Source organism: Vulpes vulpes, chromosome 11 (genome assembly GCF_048418805.1).
Source record: "Vulpes vulpes isolate BD-2025 chromosome 11, VulVul3, whole genome shotgun sequence".
NCBI lineage: Eukaryota > Metazoa > Chordata > Mammalia > Carnivora > Canidae > Vulpes > Vulpes vulpes.
In genome coordinates this window covers 17,480,300-17,499,787 of record NC_132790.1, presented here as the reverse complement: position 1 = coordinate 17,499,787, position 19,488 = coordinate 17,480,300, and the positions used below count along the sequence as shown (strand labels likewise).

Here is a 19,488-nt window from a genome sequence, read left to right as displayed (position 1 = left end):
GCCTGCTTCTCCCTCTACCTATGTCTCTGACTCTCTGTCTCTCATGAATAAATAAAATTTAAAAAAAAAAAAAAAGAAAGAAATTTTGTTGTAGCAATATCAATCTTTGCACTCCTTCCAAATTATATGCCAAAATTATCAAAAATTATTTTTAATCCTCTACCAGCTGAAAACTTTTTCAATTTTGTTGAAAGCAAAAGCTGGAACCATCTCATTGGAGAAAGGATTTGTTACTCAAGAGTCATTCATTTTCTTAAAAAAAATATTTCCAATTGTTCCTTTGCTTGGTACCCTCAAGAGTTTTTAAACAGCAGATACAGAAATAGCAAGAGTCAGATGAATAACAGTAATGGCCAAGTGGGAGAACAGTGACTGAGAAAGGGGACAGCATGAGCACCAGGGCCATCACTGACCGGGAGGCTACTGCAGTCAGCAAGCTCTCCAGAAGCATATCCAAACCATGCGTCTCTCAGGCACAAACCATGTCTTGGTAGAGAGCTTTCTCCCATCATCATAGGGCTTTTCCTTCAAGTTCACCTTAACAAAGATGAACTGGGAATTTGGAATGTCGTTTCTCTTTTACAAAGTCATTTTCCAAAATGGGGGATTTGTAATTGGGTGATGATTATTAAATTCACCATCACAAAATAGAAAATGCCTAAATTCCTTAACCCTTTATAATGAGGCTGAAATGGAATCTCAATATATGGAAAAGGACTCCTCACGAATCTCAGTAAATACAGTGTAAGCAAAATAGTCTGAAACTATGAAAGGGGAATCAACAAGTAAACTTAGAAAAATGAATAAACAGGGATCCCTGGGTGGCGCAGCGGTTTAGCACCTGCCTTTGGCCCAGGGCGTGATCCTGGAGACCTGGGATCGAATCCCACGTCGGGCTCCCGGTGCATGGAGCCTGCTTCTCCCTCTGCCTATGTCTCTGCCTCTCTATCTCTCTCTGTGACTATCATAAGTAAATAAGAAATAAAAAAAAAATAAAAAAAAAAGAAAAATGAATAAACAGGTAAAGGATGTAAGAAAGGGAAAAAAAAAAACCTTATGGTAGGAAAGAAAAACAAAACTAATCCCTGCAATGGATTGCCTCCCCCACAGTAAACACTTGATCAATCAATCAAATTTACAGAGCAGTTGGCACTGATTCTCAAGGAGATGAAACAGACCATCATAATGACTATACAAGTCCAGGATGTAAAAATAGAAGGTCCATCCTACAGTAATAAATAAATATGAGTATAACAGAAGTGATGCTACAGAAAAAACTAATCAAGAAAAAGATATAACATGCAAAAGCAAATAAAGAAAAAGAGAGATTCAAGAATGTACAAGCTGAAAAATCATAAGAAAGAATGCAGCTCAGAGAACCACCCTGCAAATAATAGAAGTCTTTGAACAAATGGCTTCAAGTCTATAATTAAAAGTCTAATGGAAGCAAAACTGTCCAGAAAAGAGGATTTTAGTCTAAATACAAAAGATTTATAGAATCCTGAACAAAATCAACAAACACAGATAAACACTATGACATTCTCATATTCTTGAAATATAAAAAAAACCTCTGCATATAAAAAAGACCCAAATCTGAATTTCTTTCAGTTTTGAAGATGATTCAATTAAGACCAAGAGATGCATATAAAAATCTCAGAGAAAGATTCTTTTTTACATCAAAGTATTTTACAAGGTGAGACTTCTTAAGAAAATGAAAAAGAAATATCTGTTAGAGCTTTGATCTTAAGAAATTTACCATCACATACTTCAGTCCAAAACATGGGTGAAGGAACAACTTTACATGGAACAAGTATTTAAGTTTTAAAAATAAGACCAAATAACCAAAATCAACAATTCCTTATTAAAATAATAAATAAAATTTTAAATAGGGAAAAGAACAATTCTCAAGAGTAAATTACTAGTAAAAACATACCAAAGTAAGAGGCAATAGAGAAGCAGGAGAAGAGCAGTATCAGAGCATGAAGATAAATTAACAAGTAATTTATACAATATCTTTGACATGTAAGAAGAGGCATACCCACCAAATCAAAGTGTGGGTATTATGTGGATCCCAATTCCCAAAAATTCAATTTAAGTAAAAGATACCTTTGAGACAATTGAGGACATCTGAATACCACCTGCGTAACAGATGATATTGAGGAATTGTTTTTTACTTTTGCTAAATGTGTTCTGAGTGGCTATATGTTTTAAGGTCTTTATCAGTTAGTTATGCTTTCTGAAAAATTATTGGGTAAAATAACATAATCTAGAAATGAAGGGAAATAGATAAAACTGGCAAAATGCTAATATTTGAAGCTGGAAGAAGAATATACAGGAGTTCATTATACAGTTCTCTGATTTTTGTGCATATGTGAAAATTAAGGGGCACCTGGATGGCTCAGTCAGCTGAGCATCTAGCTCTTGGTTTGCACTCAGGTCATGGGATCTAGCCCCAGTCAGGCTCTGTGCTCAGGAGGGAGTCAAGCCAGAATATTCTTTCCTTCTGTCCCTCCCCACACTGTCCATGCACACGCACACTCTCTCTCTAAAATAAATGGGTAGGGACACCTGGGTGGTTCAGTGGTTGGGCATCTGCCTTAGGCTCAGGGTGTGGTCCCAGGGTCCTGGGATCAAGTCTCACATCGGGCTCCCTGCAAGGAGGCTTCTTCTCCCTCTGTCTATGTCTCTGCCTCTCTCTGTGTCTCTCATGAATGAATAAATAAATAAAATCTTTTTAAAAAAATAAAATAAATGGTTAAATATTAATAAAAAAAGAAAGAAAATTAAAAGTTTTTCCAATTAGTAGGCTTATTGGGCATCTACCAAGTATCAGGCACTGTCTAGGTATTAGACACAAAGATAAGATGGCCTGCAGAAAGAAATGCAGTAAAGTAAGAGTTTTTAACATAAGGTTCACCCTGGCAAATATCCATGACGAAGTCACAGGTAGTGCTATTACTCCTATGCTTTATTGCCTATATTCATAATTGAAAGAAATATTAAATTTCAGTCTGGGATCAATGAAAATGATGATGTAATTTTTTCCTAACCAAGTTGCAGACTCTCTGAATTCTATCCATGAACCTCCAAGAGTTACATCATTCTGCAAATATTCATTAAATACCTATAAGGCAACAGTCACTGCTAGGCACTGGGGATGCACACGGGAGAAGAATACCATCTTTCAGCTCTACAAATTAAAACCGTGTGGCATTATCACCGGAACAGACAGATAGCTCAGTTGAACAAAAGTTTAGTAACATACTTAGGTGTATATGTAAATTTAGCATATGATTAAAACTGGCAATTTCAAAACAGTGGGAAAATAATGGATTTCTTAACAAATGACATTAAAACACTGGGAAAAAATTAAGTTAGCAGAGTAGGTAAGCACATGGGCTCTAGGGATCAACTACCTGAACTTGAATCCTATCTTTGCTATTTACTAGCTGAGCAACCTTTGGTTGTTATCGTACCTGCATCACAGGTTTGTTCAAAGTATTAAATAAGTCAGTACAAATGAAGCATGTGCCTGTCATATAATATGCGCTCAAAATATTAGCTTTATTGGTGTTACTATTTTATAACAGAAGAAGTTCCAGATTGAGTAAAGATTTAAATGCAAAAAATGACATTATAAAAGGGATACAAGAATATATAATGGATATTTATCTAATCTTGCTAAGGAAAGATCTAAGAATAATACCATAGGTAAAGAAAATTATTTAAAAGACTAATAAATTTTGGCACAACAAATTATTTAAAATGCTTACATGTGGAAAACAATAAAGTTAGAAGATAAGTGATAAAGTGAGGGAAATATATGGTGAGTTAACATCTTTCATCTTAAAAACATTGATAAAATCAGTAAAAATATAAAAATACATGAACGTGTAAATCACAAAAGAAATACAGATTATATAATAAATTTAAATTAAATGCCATTAAGCATATGAGAAAATACTCAACCTCAGTAACAATCAAAGAAATGCAAATTAAAACAGAGATACAAACCATTTTTATCTTATCAGATTTGCAAATACTATTTTCCTTCTTTTTAGCTTGGCGGGGACAGCTAAAAAATGGGCACTGTCACCCTAGCAGAAATGAAGCTTAAAGATTTTTTGGAGAGTGATTTGGCTAAGCATATCAAAAGCCCTTAAAATGTTGATCTCTTTCATCTACTCATCTTATTTCTACAAATGTATCCTCCAAAAATAACGAGGGAAAGGAACTGCACTAAAATTCAGACATAATACAGAGTTTTTACAACAAAAAGTGTGTTGGGGGGGACAAAATGTAAGTAATAGATTAAACAACTATTTAGTATTTTGTGAATATATGTTTATTTGTTGTACAGTGTTGGTGTATATATTCTGGTATTGTGTGTGTGTGTGTGTGTGTGTGTGTGTGTGTGTGTAAGTAATGGTCATCTCTGTATAGTGGGATTTGGGGTTATTTTTTTACTTCTGTTTTCTAATTTTCCTGGAGAGAACATGAATTACTTATGTAAAATTAGGGGGGGAAATGGTCCATCAATGGGCTCTTGAAAATGAAGAGAGGAGAAAGACATGTAAATAAGTAACTGACAATAATAATCATGCTTCCAGAGTACAGAGAAGGGCTTGATTTGGCCTGGAGCTGAGTTTTGAGGGTGAATTTACAGGGAATGAAGTAGAAGGCCAAAAGAATATTAAGTACAAAGAAATGAAAGGGAAAAAGAGCCTATTGTGTAGTAAACTACATGCAATTTTGGCATGGCAGGAAGGGAAGGCTAAGTGTGAAGGATTTAAGTAAAAGCCAGATGACAAACATTTTTGAATGTCACATTAAGTTAGCTTGGAATTACCCTGTCAAAGAAGATTCAATTAAGAGCTTTTATGATTCATTTACACAAAGATCAAGAAAAGGCAAAACAAATGAATATACAAGAGTGGTCAGGAGTAGGTACAAACTTCTAGAAGGTAGGATAAATAACCACTGGGGACATAATGTATGATATGATGACCACAGCTAACACCACTCCATGACATACAGGAAAGTTGCTAAGAGAGTACATCCTAAGAGTTCTCATCAGGAGGAGATAAAAATGTTTCTCTTTGTGTTTTGTTTTTTTTTTATTATTGTATCTATATGAGATGATGGATGTTAGCTGAACTACTATGGTAATCATTTCTCAATATACCCAAATCAAACCATCATGTTGTATGCCTTAATCTCATACAGTGACATATAGCAATGGTTTCATAATAAAACTAGAAAAAGGAATTCTATTTTAAGTAGTTGTAAAGATATGTTAAAAAAAAAAAAAAGACAATAACAAATAGCAGAGTGGTTGGGAGTAGGAATGTGGATACTATCTTGGAAGAGACATAAGGCAACCATCCAGAGTGCTGGAAGTGTTCTATATCTTGATCTGAGCAGGGGTTACATGGGTGAATACAAATGTTGAAATCCAGTAGGCTATATGTTTAATATTTGTGCACTTTACTCTATGTTATTCCTCATAAAAAAGGAAAAGCTTTTAGCAAAAGAACTATGATAATGAAACTATTTTAGAATGATCACTCTTGGGAGCAGGCCGGGAACTGACAGGAACGTCCAGGGGCAGGCATTCTGAGACACTGAGGATGTATTCCAGAAAAAAGATGGTAAAATCTCTAACTCAGTTGGAAACGAGACAGTGAGGAGGGTTTTTGGGAAATGCAACTGACAAGACTTTCAGTTTGATTACTGAGAAAAAAGGAGAAATCAGAGATGATTCGGATATCATTAAAGAAGCTTGTGAATACAGAAGAAGAAAGAGCAGCTTTGTAGAGGTAAGTATGGAACAGGGAAAATTTGAGGGGCCTGCGGATCATCCAGCTGCTGAGTAGCAATGATTATACACACTAACTGCATGCCAAGTCATCTATGTACTTTACATGTATTAATTCATTTATCCTTACGAAGACCTTAGGAGGGAGGCACTATTGTTAGCCCTTTTACAGATGAGGAAACTGAAACACAGAAAGGTTAAATGACTTATCCAGGATCACATATAGTAAGTGGTTAAAAAAAAAAAAAGGATTTGAACCCAGGCCATCTGGCTCAAGAACTCATGCTCTCAGGGTAACCATTGAGCTACAAGTAATGTATCTCTGCCATAAAGGAAATAGTTGAAGCCCTGGAAATAGCTAAGATCCCACAGGAAGAGAGTATACAAAAAACTAGAATGATAAAATGTGCTCAGTGCTGTTGCAAGGGTTAAATGAGATGACACCTACAAACCTCTTAGCAATACACAGGTAACAGAGACAGCATTCACTTGAGGGAACCTATTAAGGATAATTCTTTGACAAAATGGTATCATACAAAAGAGACTAGGTTAGATTAAATGATGATGAAGACATGTAGGGGCAATAGGGGAAATATGGTCTGGGTTAAAATAAAAATGCCTTGACCTGGAAAAGCAGAAGAAATTGAAAATAAAATAGAATGAAAACCAGTATGTACGACCTGGTTTTACTCAAAAGACAAAATACAAATATGTACATATGTGCCTGGAGAAAGTTCAAGAAGGTGGTGCACTAAGATATTAATAGTGGTGATCTCTAGGTGATAGGGAAGTGAAGCTTTTAATATTTTTATATGTACTACAATGTACATATTATATATATTTTTTAGTTTTTTTAAGATTTTATTTATTTATTTGAGAGAGAGAAAGAGTGAGAGAGCACACAGGGAGAGGAAGAAGCAGACTCCCCTCTGAGCAGAGAGCCCAACATGGGACTCAATCCCAAGACCCTGGGATCATGATGTGGGTAACCACCTGCGTCACCCAGGTGCCCATATATATATTTTTTTAAAAAAACCAATTTAAAGTTGAAGAGAAAGATAATTTTATATTTTGTCATTTTCTATTAAAAGAGGTCACAGAAAAAAAAAAAAAGAGGTCACAGATACGAATAAGCAGAGCAAATCTCAGACAGTAGACAAGCTGGCTCCAGATGCCAAGCAAAGGAGGGGAAAGCAATCTCACTCCAGTTGGCAATGCAAAGGCTCAATGTAACACTCTTCTGTATCCATCTTCTTTTGCCTCTTTTGTTTAAGCAGCTGCCTTTCCAAATGATGGGAAAATTTAGCATAATTGCCTCCCTCTCATTTGTGTCATTCACTCTAAGAAAACAAAACAACGTGCCCCTCCTGGCATTCCCCACAGAGAGCCAATGAAGCAGACAGAAGTGAAGAGCCTGAGAAATACTGAATACTGCATACCCTGTGTCCATTCTGTAGGCAAAGCAACTTTCAGAAGGAGGAAAGTTCTTATGGAGAAGCCTCTACTTTGGGATTTCACAGACAGAAGAGATTTTCCTGGAAAGATTTCAAATTATATTAAAGGTTTTATCAGAGGAGCACCTGGGTGGTTCAGCGGTTGAGCATCTGCCTTCGGTTCGGGTCATGATCCTGGGGTCCTGGGATCAAGTCCTGCTTTGGGCTCCCTTCAGGGAGCATGCTTCTCCCTCTGCCTATGACTCTGCCTATGTCTCTGCCTCTATTTATTTATAAATAAATAAAATCTCTAACAACAGAAAAAAGGTTTTATCAGAGAAGTGCCGCCCTTAGTGGAACTTCCCAAATTTAATGCAAAGAAGGTAATTTTATTTCTCTTAAATTTCAAGATAGGGTTAGGAAACAGAGGCAAGAGCCCAGTGGACAGAACAAGTGAAGACGGATGCACTACTGCTGATACACTCTCCTCTTATATAGGAACCCAAGGAAACTGGTCAGCTACCAGACCTACCAACGGACCAGTTGAGGACCCTCACCAATCCTCAATCATTTTCAAAACTACCTCAGCATTCAGCATATCACCTCTTACGTGGTGAACATTCAACAAATGAATGCAGGCATAAGTGAGCAGCTGAACTGAGGGCTTATGGACCCATTATACAGCTTTAGGTGCTAAAAGAACTTAATATGAACTAGAACCAAATGTTCATATCCTATCTGTAACACTTGATGCAATATGACCAAAAGATTAAAACTCCAATACTTGGCACAGTATTAGGTATTTAACAGGTCCTGCTCAATAAGTATTGGTTGAATGCTAAATGCTCCAGGCTTTTTCTGCAACCCAAACTCTCAGATCCAGTAGGAGATATTATTTAAAGGTCTGTGTTCTCACTTACATACTGACTTGAAGTTTTTCCTTAGAGATGGAAAAAGATTCCTGAGGATGGAAAAAACTTTTAAAGTATCATACCCCATGCCAATTTACTGGCCTGGTAAGGGTTGTATCAATCTATTCTCATCAGCTCCAGTTGAAAACATGTGGACTACATGAGGCGCCTGGGTGGTGCAGTCGTTGAACAACCAACCCTTGGTTTCGGCTCAGGTTGTGATCTCAGGATCCTGGGATGGAGCCCGAGTCTGCTTGGGATGCTTTCTCTCTCTCTCTCTCTCTCTCTCTCTCTCTCTGCCCTTCCTCCCACATACATACATACATACATACATAAATCTAGAAAGAAGGCAGGCAGGCAAGCAAGCATGCCTGCCTCCTTGTCATTCTAGATTTAAAGTCTTCAAGATAACATTCAAGATCCTTGAGAATCTGGGGTACCTGGCTGGCTCAGTCAGTAGAACATGTAACTCTTGATCTCCAGGTTGTGACTTCAAGCCCCACATTGGGCATAGGAATTACTTAAGAAAGAAAAAGGAGGATGGCCAGGGTGGCTCAGCAGTTTAGCTCCGCCTTCAGCCTGGGGCCTGATCCCGGAGACCCGGGATCCAGTCCCACATAGGGCTCCCTGCATGGAGCCTGCTTCTCCCTCTGCCTGTGTCTCTGCCTCTCTCTCTCTGTTCGTCTCTCATTAATAAATAAATAAAATCTTAAAAAAAAAAAAAAGGAAAAAAAAAAGAATCCTCCAGTACCTGGTCTTATCCAGCTTCTACAGCCTACTCTATCTCCCATGGATCTCTTTCATAAACTTGCTGATTCAATTAGGATGACCTAATTTCCATCCTAATTTCTATCCTACACAGCCAACATTTTTTTCTGCATCTGGGCCTTTGTTGGAGCTATTCCTAGTCACTTCCTATCCCCAAAGCTCTTCCTTGATTCTGAAGGCAGCACTGTATGGAGCAAAGAGAACTGACCCAGGAATCAAAATACCTGGATTCCAGATATGGTTCTAACAAAACCATAAGTGCCTCTGGACAAGTCCTTTGCCCCTCTGAGCTCAGTGTCCCCGTCTATAGCCAGGAAGATTGAACTAGGTCATCCTAATAATCCTTCCAGCTTTCAAACACAACAGGGCACTTGGGTGGCTTAGTCAATTGAGCAGCCAACCCTTGATTTCGGTTCAAGTCATGATCTTGGGGTCCTGGGATCAGGCTCTGCACTCATCAGGGAATATGCCTGAAGATCCTGCCCCTTCCCCTACTTGCACATGCACACCTGCATGCTCTCTGAAATAAATCAATCTTTAAAAAAATAAACAACAAACCCACCTCTACGATTCCTATACTCGCAACCAAATTCAATCTTGCCTTAAAGGCCCTCAGTTATTTTCTCTAAGCACTCCAGTCCACACTATTCTCTCCCTTCTTTGAGCTCCTATCTGGAATCCAAAATAAATCAAACAGTACATTCATTCAACTCAGCTTTCCTAAGCATTTTCTTGGCCAAATATTATGGCAAAGCCTTGGTAATAAATATAAAACCAAGGGTGCCTAGGTGGCTCCGTGGTTGACCATCTGCCTTTGGCTCAGGGATGGAGTCCCACATCGGGCTCCCTGCAAGGAGCCTGCTTCGCTTCTCTATGTCTTTCATGAATAAATAACATCTTTTAGATTAGATAGATAGATAGATAGATATCCCAGATCTGGTATGTATCACCTGTGTATCCCTTTTCTCTGCTATTTTTATCCGGGTGAAGTTATGTTAAACATGAAAGTCAAAAGCAAATGACACCACTTACTTATTTAACAAATATTTAAAGAAAACTTAACCACATACTGTCTAAAAAGTAAAGACATCAGTAAACAGATGGACCAACTCCCTCATCTCATGGAGTTTATTTATTTGTGAAAGCAAACAGGAAAAACACACAAATACATAATACAATTTTAGGAAGGAAAACAAAGGAAGGATTTATAGGTTTATCAAGAGCAGTTTACATTGGATGGTCAGAGAAAGCCTCCTCAAGGAGATGCATTTGAGCTGACACCTGAATGAAGGAAGGTACAAACTAGCAATATTCAAGAAGAGTATCCCAGGTACAGGACAAAGACTCTGAGACACAAGAGATGGGGAGGACAGTGGACAGCAGGTCGGAGGACTAGAGGCTAAAGCACCTAAAGACTTGGCAAGTGGGACTCTAAGTGTGATGGGTGGGATCCCATAGGAGAGGGCTGAAGTAGGGAACAGGCATAATAGGTTGCTACGTGAAGAAGAGACTCTAAAGGGAAGTAGTAGGGGATCCCTGGGTGGCTCAGTGGTTTAGCACCTGCCTTTGGCCCAGGGCATGATCCTGGAGTCCCGGGATCGAGTCTCACATCAGGCTTCTTGCATGGAGCCTGCTTCTCCCTCTGCCTGTGTCTCTACCTGTCTCTCTTTCTCTGTGTCTCCCATGAATAAATAAATAAAACCTTAAAAAATTAAAATAAAATAAAGGGCAGTAGTAGAGGAGTCAGGACCAGTTAGAGGCTATACACAGTTAAGGGCTTGGCTTTCAGTCTCTAACGGTCTAGATTCACATCCTGGCTCTTCATCTTTTAAACTATGTGATCTCAAGGAAGTTCACTTCTCTGTATGCTTACTTAGGGATATGTCATCTAAGTTTCAAAACCAAAATCAATATAATGCACTACGCTTTTTCTTAAAGAAAAAAAAATCTTCGGGCAGCCCCGGTGGCTCAGTGGTTTAGCGCCGCCTACAGCCTAGGGCCTGATCCTGGAGGCCTGGGATCGAGTCCCACATCGGGCTCCCTGCATGGAGCCTACTTCTCCCTCTGCCTGTGTCTCTGCCTCTCTCTCTCTCTCTCTCTCTCTGTGTGTGTGTGTGTGTGTGTGTTTCTCATGAATAAATAAATAATGTCTTTAAAAAAAAAAAGAAAAGAAAAAAAATCTTCAAGGAATGATGTGGACTATAAAATATTCTCAGTACCACTCCATCATCCAACCATCAGCCTCATCTTAGCAGAGACAGTCACAATGGCCAAAGCAGTTACACCACCACCATGCCATTTTCCCTTCTGACTTTGTATATAAACTTTTCTGTTCCCTCTTTCCTAGGAATTTGCCTGGGTAAAAGCCTCTCATACCTGGCAACATGTCATGGGACCCTTGCCCCCAGTGCCCATAGTCCTAAAAATGTCCAGACACTAAAGCCAGAATATTCCTTAAAAACAAAACAAAACAAGTAGCATCACAACTTAGGAGAAAAAGAGAAAAAGAAAATAGAAATAATCCAAATACACATCCAGAGAATCATCTAGGAGGGTTCTTCCCATCAATGTACAGGAGTCACAGTGCCTTCAGCTAGTTGTAGTGAATATTCATAAAATGACCTCAAGTGATAAAGCATTTCCAATGGAACAAAAGTCTAAGTCAATGAGGGGGAAAAAAAGAATTCTAACTTTTTCATCTCTTTATTCAATTTCCATAGTACTATACGCTCTTCAGTTTTTCTTCCCTGTCCCATTCACCCATCTCCCCACACCTATAATCCTAGTGACCTACCAAGCCCAACATTTTTTTTCAATATATATTTTATTTTTAAGCAATCTCTACACCCAATGTGGGGCTCAAGCTCACAACCCTGAGATCAAGAATCAAATGCTCTACAAACTGAGCCAGCCAAGCACCTCTTGATGCCACGTCTGAGTCTCATGTCCTGAGATCTACCTCTGGCCCTCCAGGGATCAGTAACAGTGACAAATACATGGGAATTAAGTAGGAACTTGAGTGCGGGCAGGGCTGGGCAAGTGATACTGCTCCCAAATTGTCTTTCTTGCTCATATCTAAACCAGGACTAAACAAAAGCCGATAAATGTTCTTTAACCAATACCTTTCAGCAAAGTTATTTCAAACTAATTTGACCACTGAGCTACTCATGAGAATTTCTTAAATGGTCCATCTGAAATAAGATACAAGGTAGCCTCTGCCCACCTCCCTTAACTCTATCACTTTCTGTAAAAACATTTTGGTCCTGGGGATCCCTGGGTGGCGCAGCGGTTCGGCGCCTGCCTTTGGCCCAGGGCGCGATCCTGGAGACCCGGGATCGAATCCTACATCGGGCTCCCGGTGCATGGAGCCTGCTTCTCCCTCTGCCTGTGTCTCTGCCTCTCTCTCTCTCTGTGACTATCATAAATAAATAATAAAAAAAAAAAATTAAAAAAAAAAACATTTTGGTCCTAATATGATTCTAATTTAAGACAATGACCTGTCAAAACACAGATGTGGAAAAAAATAGCAAAACAAAACCCTCACAACTGATATTTCTGATTATTTTGACATTATGGACACAAATGAACACTTTGGCCTTAAATTCCATTTTTCCATGCTCTCCCTAACCCTACAGAGTACTAAATATTTATTTGAAAGCTGGGTTTTCTTCATCTCTAGGTCTCTGTACAGATTTTGGTGTCCACTGAGAAACGAAGCTTTGACATCTGTCCCATACTAGTGCAACGTTTTAAGAGAACTTCCATTCCCCTTGTATCCCAGTGTTAGAATTACTCTGGTTTGTGTAGAAGCCCTTTGGGCCTAAGCACCTAGAATCCACCGTTGGCCAAACCAGACCTTCAGGAAAACCTTCTCCAGATAGTCCTTTCCTAGGTACTTCCTAATGCAGGGAATATTATGCTAAGTGGAGTTCCCGGCAACAGAAAATATAATCTGGGGCACCTGGATGGCTCAGTATGTTAACTGTCTGATTTCAGCACAGGTCACGATCCCAGGGTCCTGGAATCGAGCCCTGCACCAGGCTTCCAGCTCAGTGGTGAGTCTGCTTCTCCCTCTCCCTCTGCCCTTCTCCCCTGCTTGTGTGCATGCATGCACACTCTCTGTCAAATAAATAAATAAATTTTTAAAAATATATAATCTAACACAACTGATAGCAAAAATAAGTAACTGGGCCCTGTTTACTCACTAAAAAATATATCCCACATGCTCAGCCTCCTAGTCAAGGATCATCACAGCACCTAGAAGGAAGGGCAGAGTGATATGCAAATAGCCACTTCCCAACAGCAACATTCCAGTCAGGAGGTACCCACTACCTCCATTATCCAATATCCAAAGATAACTTCCCATCTGATTTCTTAATTTTACCCACTCACTAATTCATCATCTAACACCTAACATGAAGCATGTTCACCAAAAAAAAAGGGTAGTAAGAGAACAAACAGATGCTTGAAAGCACTAACCTGGTGCTTTTTCCACAGTGGATATTCAATAAATGGTGAACACAAGAAAGAGTGTATGAATGATACCGATATAGACGAGTGTCCGACAAAACATTCCAAGATGCTTACTCCCTGATGAGAAGTACTTTCTGCTCCACTCCAATTAGCCTTTGGCATGAGGAAGAATAGGGATAAGGGAGGGGGACATCCATAAATATCTAGATTCAAAGTTGTCCTTAACGAAATTAACATCCAAGATGCCAACTTCACATCAAAAGAAAGACAAAAAGCTACCTACATTTATACCTATCCACTCAAAGTAGTTTCCAGAACACTGACAATCAGGGTTCTCAGCATATTCTAATCACCACGGCCCTTTAACCATTAAAACGGGTTTTTATTTCTTATGCTATTTCTTATGCTATTAACAAGGGTTAGGTAGGTTCTTTCTATCGTATTTGCTTGGGGATCCTAAATTCTGGTATAAACAAATGATTCCCACACTTCTGGAAAGGTCCTGATTGGGCTAGTCTGTTACTTTTAGCATAGTCTTACAAAGGCTTTTGTAAGATTCTTTTTAAGCTCTTAAAGAACTTAGGCAAAATTCTTTTGATAATTTTTTTAAATCATCTCCAGAGTTTACATATGTTACACAATGATTCATGCTGATAGGGGGGAAAGCACATTTTATTTCCAAAAGGCTCCTTTCACCGAAAGCTGTAATTGCTAACATATCTGATATTGACTTCCTGCATAAAACAAAAAACAAAGCAACAAGTATAATCATAGGTCTAAAAAGAGAGATGTATAAAGAAAAATATAGAGTGCTCAGTTTGGTTAGCCAGACAAAGAGAAAGAAAGGATGGGTCCAGAGGGGCAATCTGCACATTTGGTAGCTGCCACTGGAGACCAGGAAAGACAACTTGTTCACTTTGTGAACATCTGTGTGTTGAAGAGGGATGGGAAAACTGAAAGTAAGAAACATTAAAAGAAAACTCAGCCTAACTACAAGGAGATAATCTGTGATCATCAGTCTGGAAAGCTCAGAAAATGTTTCCTAGAGAGGCTGTGAAACCTCTTGAGAGACAGCAAATCACTTGAGAGAGATTTAAGGATATTTGAAGGCAGAGCAAGTTAAAATGGTCAAATGGTTCTACTCTACTAGGAGATTATATCTGAGTATCAAAAGGATATTCCAGTCCTATTTTTCTAAGCTTTCAGCTACCTTATAAAACCTAAATCACTCCTTTAATAAGCGATAAAAATAACAAATGCTTACCACATATAAAAACATTAACAACGATATGAGTAAGCAATGAACCAAAAAATGCAACCAACATCTCTGACATTTAAATAAGAGCACTGCCAAAGTGACTGTTTGAGACCCCAATTCTCAAAGCTAACCTTTAAGAGCATTCTCACAAAAACTCCAAGGAAAAGATCACCAGTCAACTAGTAAGGAGATTTGCCATTCTCTAGAGGGATTCCTAACTGATTTTCCTTTCTGATCTATAACCACAGGCTACAGATAAAACAAAATGGCTTTCAGGTAACACAAGATAACAAACTACGAGAAGGAACTAAGGGACTAATCAGGGCATGAACTCTGCCTGGACTGGGGATCACCCTCATCTAGAAGAATTAAAGTAACTGAGCTAAGAGATCCCCCTGACATCAAACTCCAGACACTTCTAAATAAAAATGGCAAAGCTGGAACTATTCAACCTACATCTCTGGAGTCTAAATCCCTTACATTTAAGAGGTCACATTCTTCCGAGATCCAAAATCCAAACGGTGTGAGTCCTGTCCTCACACCATTAGAACTGCTGGTGAGAATTTTACTTATCAAAGCCCCATTCAATGGAGTAAACTCTCCAGTTAGAGGCTCTTTAAGGTAAAAATGGGTATAGAGAATGGAGATCATATTTTGGGTTTATATTTTGTATGTTACGAAAAACTATGGTTGACTCTAACATTAATTAAAATAAAAATTCTCTGGTTGACAAACTTGATTTTTCTGCCTTTTGGGGGGGGGGGGCACAACCTTCCCCGCCCACTATCTGATATTCCTTGCCTAAAAACCCAATCTTCAGAGCACTGACAAGCTCAGAGGAAAAGGCCTAGAGGTGGCACAAGGACGAACCAGACATCTAGATTGTGTTCAAAGTGGGAGACAATTCTAATAAAGTGGCTCCACCCACCACTGCCCTTCCTGAGCCCATTATCTGCAGAGAATCAAAGGGTCTGGCTATAAATGTGGGTATTCAAAGGCCCTGTAAGCTCCCTGGTTGTGTATATGAACAATACAATTAACTGGTAAGAAATGTAGAGGGCGGTGGAAGAGCTCTGCACATCTCTAAATCCGGGCTTTCCTATCCTTTCGAAATTCCTACACAGTTAAATCCCCAAAGGTATCTATTGCTCCTCCATAACAATAAGTGAAATAAATGTGCATTTTTTTCTAAACTGGTCTTACTAAGAAAGGTAACCTCAACTCATTTTTATCTTGCCAGTACCAAATTTTTAAAATTCAGCCTTTTTAAAGAAACAAATGAATATTGGAGGATATCAGGACACCTCAATTTAAATGAGATCTTTAGGGCAGACCCTGGTTTGGGAGCTTAACTTCACCATTTAGTAAAGGCTCTTAAACAAATTACGACATTGATCTCTGTCCTGGGATAGTCGTAAAAGAAAAAAAAACAAAACAAAACAAAACAAAACAAAAAACTTTCACCAAAGCATTGCAACACATGTGGGGAATATAAACTGCCAGCCATGTTGCTCCGCATACACATTCCAGTTCAATGTTTGCCTGGTCAGGCTCAGCTCTTTTCCAGATCCCCGACAGCCCTGTGGTCAGTGCAATGAGTTCTTCCCCAGTGAACCAAGCTATTGGAGGGTATGGTATATGGAGCAGGAATTTAAACACCCAGTATCTTTGCTACCTTCACTTTTTTTTTTTTAACCTTCCTTAATTAAGAACTACATCTTGTACCTTACCTATGTTAAGCGTATCACATTGCTGTACCCTGATGTCACACTGATCTTAAAAACATTGCTTTGTCCATCATCCTCTTCTCAAAAACCTTTTAAAGTCAGACAATGTGTATAAGATAAAGTTCCAGCTCCTGAGCCAGGATTCAAGCTCACTAGTTGGCTTCAACTGAACTACCCACTACTCATTTTGGAAGAAAGCTGTGGAAGCACAAGCTTTAGAAGCAATCAGGAGTCAGAATTCCAGCTCTTCCACTCACTACTTATGTGATCTTGAGCAGGTTACTCATCTTTTGGATTTTCTGTCTTTAAAACAAGAATTCTCTTTCTTGAAGACAAGAATAACAACACCTACTTTGCATCACTAGAGAATGAAAGAGAGAGCACAGCTTGTGGCACAGAGTAAGATGCTCAGAACGTATTGCTTTCCTCACCAGCTCCAATCCACATGATCTGTTCTGTCTTCCTGGAAACTCTCCCCAGCAACTCTCTGCCAGTTTTAGGGCCACACTTTGCTCTAAGGCCTAACTGAAATCCCTTCTCTACCATGAAGCCACTCTGGCTCGTAATTATTTTCCCCTCTGAGCTTCTATAATTAATTCTGATAATCTAAGCCAACAGATCTAAAATTGTTACTCTTCTCTTATGTGCCACTCCTCTATCTCCAATGAGTCCACAAACCCAAGAGCAAAGTTTTTACTAATTATCAGCCAATCGCTAAGTGTTCCATAAAAAAATACTTTGAAGATAATACCACTTCCCATATACACTTGGACAAATCTCCCCCATATCTTGAGGAGTTTTTTTCCCAAGGGTAATCGTTACTGAATAAATGAAAAAGGAAGCTTGTATCTACATAGTCACAGGGCAACTCTCAGACAAGCCAGCAGAGTCCAGGAGGCCTTTACTTCACTCCCTGCATTCAACAGGCTCCTCTTGAGCTCTTGCTTTGTGCGGTCCTTAATGCAGCCCTGGAGACAGACTATGGAGCAATTGGGTCTCTATCTCTGATCAGCTTTCCGGAACCTAAACCATTTCTGATTCTTTAGAAGCCCCCGTTTCTGAAAAATCTCATTATTGTGAATGGAGTCACCCTCTGAAAATATTACTTGGAGGGAAAAAAACAAAAACGAAAAAACAATAATGTAGTCATTTGGGTTTTAATCTTGTGGCCAGGTCAAGATGGCCAGTCCAAGTGTGTGCAGGTAAGAGCTCAAAATTGTCCTGTAGATGAGATAATGACCTCTTTCCCATTCCCAAGACCCACTTCCCAAACAAGAGAAACACCTGCATAGGGATCAAATCAAGAACTAGACTAAGGCAGCTTTCAGGCAAATTTTCTCACTTCGTGAAGAAGGTGACAAAGTTGTTTTCTTCATGTTCAAGTAACTGTAAACCACATTCATACAAAGACCCCGGGAAAGTAATCTCTTCAGAAACACTTGAAAATGTTCAGTCTCTTGAATTCTACTAAATTACTAAATTCTTGGATAAGGTAGCACAAACATTGGCTAAAGGGTATTCCATTAGTCTTGAGTCCCTTAAAGATAGATCTTTAATATTTGGTGCACTTTAGGAGAAGGGCAAAAAAAAAAAAAAAAAAAAAAAAGGAGAGCTAATCGTTCACCAATAGTCTCAGTTTAATTTGTTGAAGTGATGGAATGCAAAGTTAATTTTCCTTTGTTTGAGTTCCGTGTGTGTGCGTGTGTGTGTGTGTGTGTGTCCGTCCCTCAAGGAGCCCGCCTACAGGCTAGCCCGGCTCCAGGTAAGGGCTCGGCGGCAGCGCAGCTCGGGGGACCCCGGGGAGTCCCAGGCCCGCCCGCCGCGCCCGCCGCGCCCGCCCCGCCCGCAGCCTCCGCGCCCCGCAGCCCTGCGCTTCCCCTGACCCGGGGCTCGCTGCTCCCCACCCCCAACTGCGTGGCCCCAGCCCGCCGGAAAGCCGAGCCCGCCGCGGCCCACCGCCCGGGGGGCAGTCCCCGGCAGCCCCGCGGCGCTGCCCCCCGCCCTGCCCCCGGCGCCCGCACAGGCCCCCCGAGCGTGGGCGCCCCGCGCGGATACTCACGGCGCTGGACCTCGGCCGGGGCCCGAGCGCCCAACGGCGGGGAAAGGCTGGGGCGGCAGCGGCGGGAGGGCGCGGCACGGCGGCCCCGGCGCCCCTCCCGGGGAGAGGGCACCGACCCCTGCGCCCCCGCCCCCGCCCCCGCCCCCGCGGGAAGACCGTCTGGGAGAGCCGGGGCGGCGGCCGGGCGCACCTACCTCGGAGCCCCCCAGCCAGCCCGGGCGCTCGCACCGACGGGGGCTTGTCTGGAGCCGCGCAGCCCGGGGGAGGAGCCGCTCCGGGAGAGAGGGCGGTGGTCGGGCAGGCATCCGCGCCCGGGGCTGTGGCCGGGCTGCAGGGAGACGGGTGGGAGGGAGCAGGGATCCGAGTGCAGGGGGGCGTGGAGGGGGTGTGCCTCCACCCGAGACGGAGAGGGTGGGCTGCCGGAGCCGGCGGAGGGGTGTGCTCCGAGGCCCTGGAGGGAACAAGGAAACCGCGCCGAGCGTACGGAGCGGGGAGGGGAGGCGAGGGGGGCGAGGGGGGCGACCCGGGCTGGGGAAATGGGGGTGGGGGGGCAGGCTGAGGAGTTGGCCTCAAGCTGGACGGCCCTCACCTCGGCACCATCCGAACAAGAATTGTCTGGATCTGGAGCAAAGCACAAGGGGGTCTGAAACTTTATGTCATTTTCTCATACACACGTGACCCCCCTGCAGTCCAGATGGTTTCAATCACTGGAGGAAAAAAGCGGCTCTGCTGGTATGCATGAAAAGCCGGAGTTGGGAGAGTCTGGGAAAAGCTGCCTGTACAGCTTGCCTGCCTTCAAACAAACCGATGAGCTCTTTCCGTTCTCCCAGCCCTCGGCCTGGGGGAGCCCTGCAAAACCCAGAAAGACATCACGAGAAGCTACGTTTGGAACTGCAGCAGTGGCAGAGACACTCTGAAAGCGCCAGGGTTCCGAGGAGTCTGATCTGCACCGAAAGTTCCAAGGGCATTCGGAGCTTTTGTTTTAAATACTCCATTTAGCTCGCAAAACCCAAAACTAGAATAGGGTGTCATTAAATAAGC

At 41.1% G+C, this 19,488-nt stretch overlaps 1 protein-coding gene across 4 annotated transcripts in view; it reads right to left on the bottom strand.

Annotated features, from left to right (window-relative positions):
- DENND2B (DENN domain containing 2B) overlaps window positions 1-19,248 on the bottom strand; it is a 147,494-nt gene extending 128,246 nt beyond the window's left edge. For 2 of the 4 annotated variants that reach the window (XM_072725687.1, XM_026008301.2), the window contains exon 1: window positions 18,642-19,075. The gene's annotated coding sequence lies outside the window, so the exon portion shown is untranslated. Of the gene's footprint in view, window positions 1-18,447; window positions 18,571-18,641 lie in introns of those variants that run through there. The other 2 variants (XM_072725688.1, XM_072725689.1) reach the window with 2 other exon arrangements.
- Window positions 19,249-19,488: the final 240 nt, after the last annotated feature.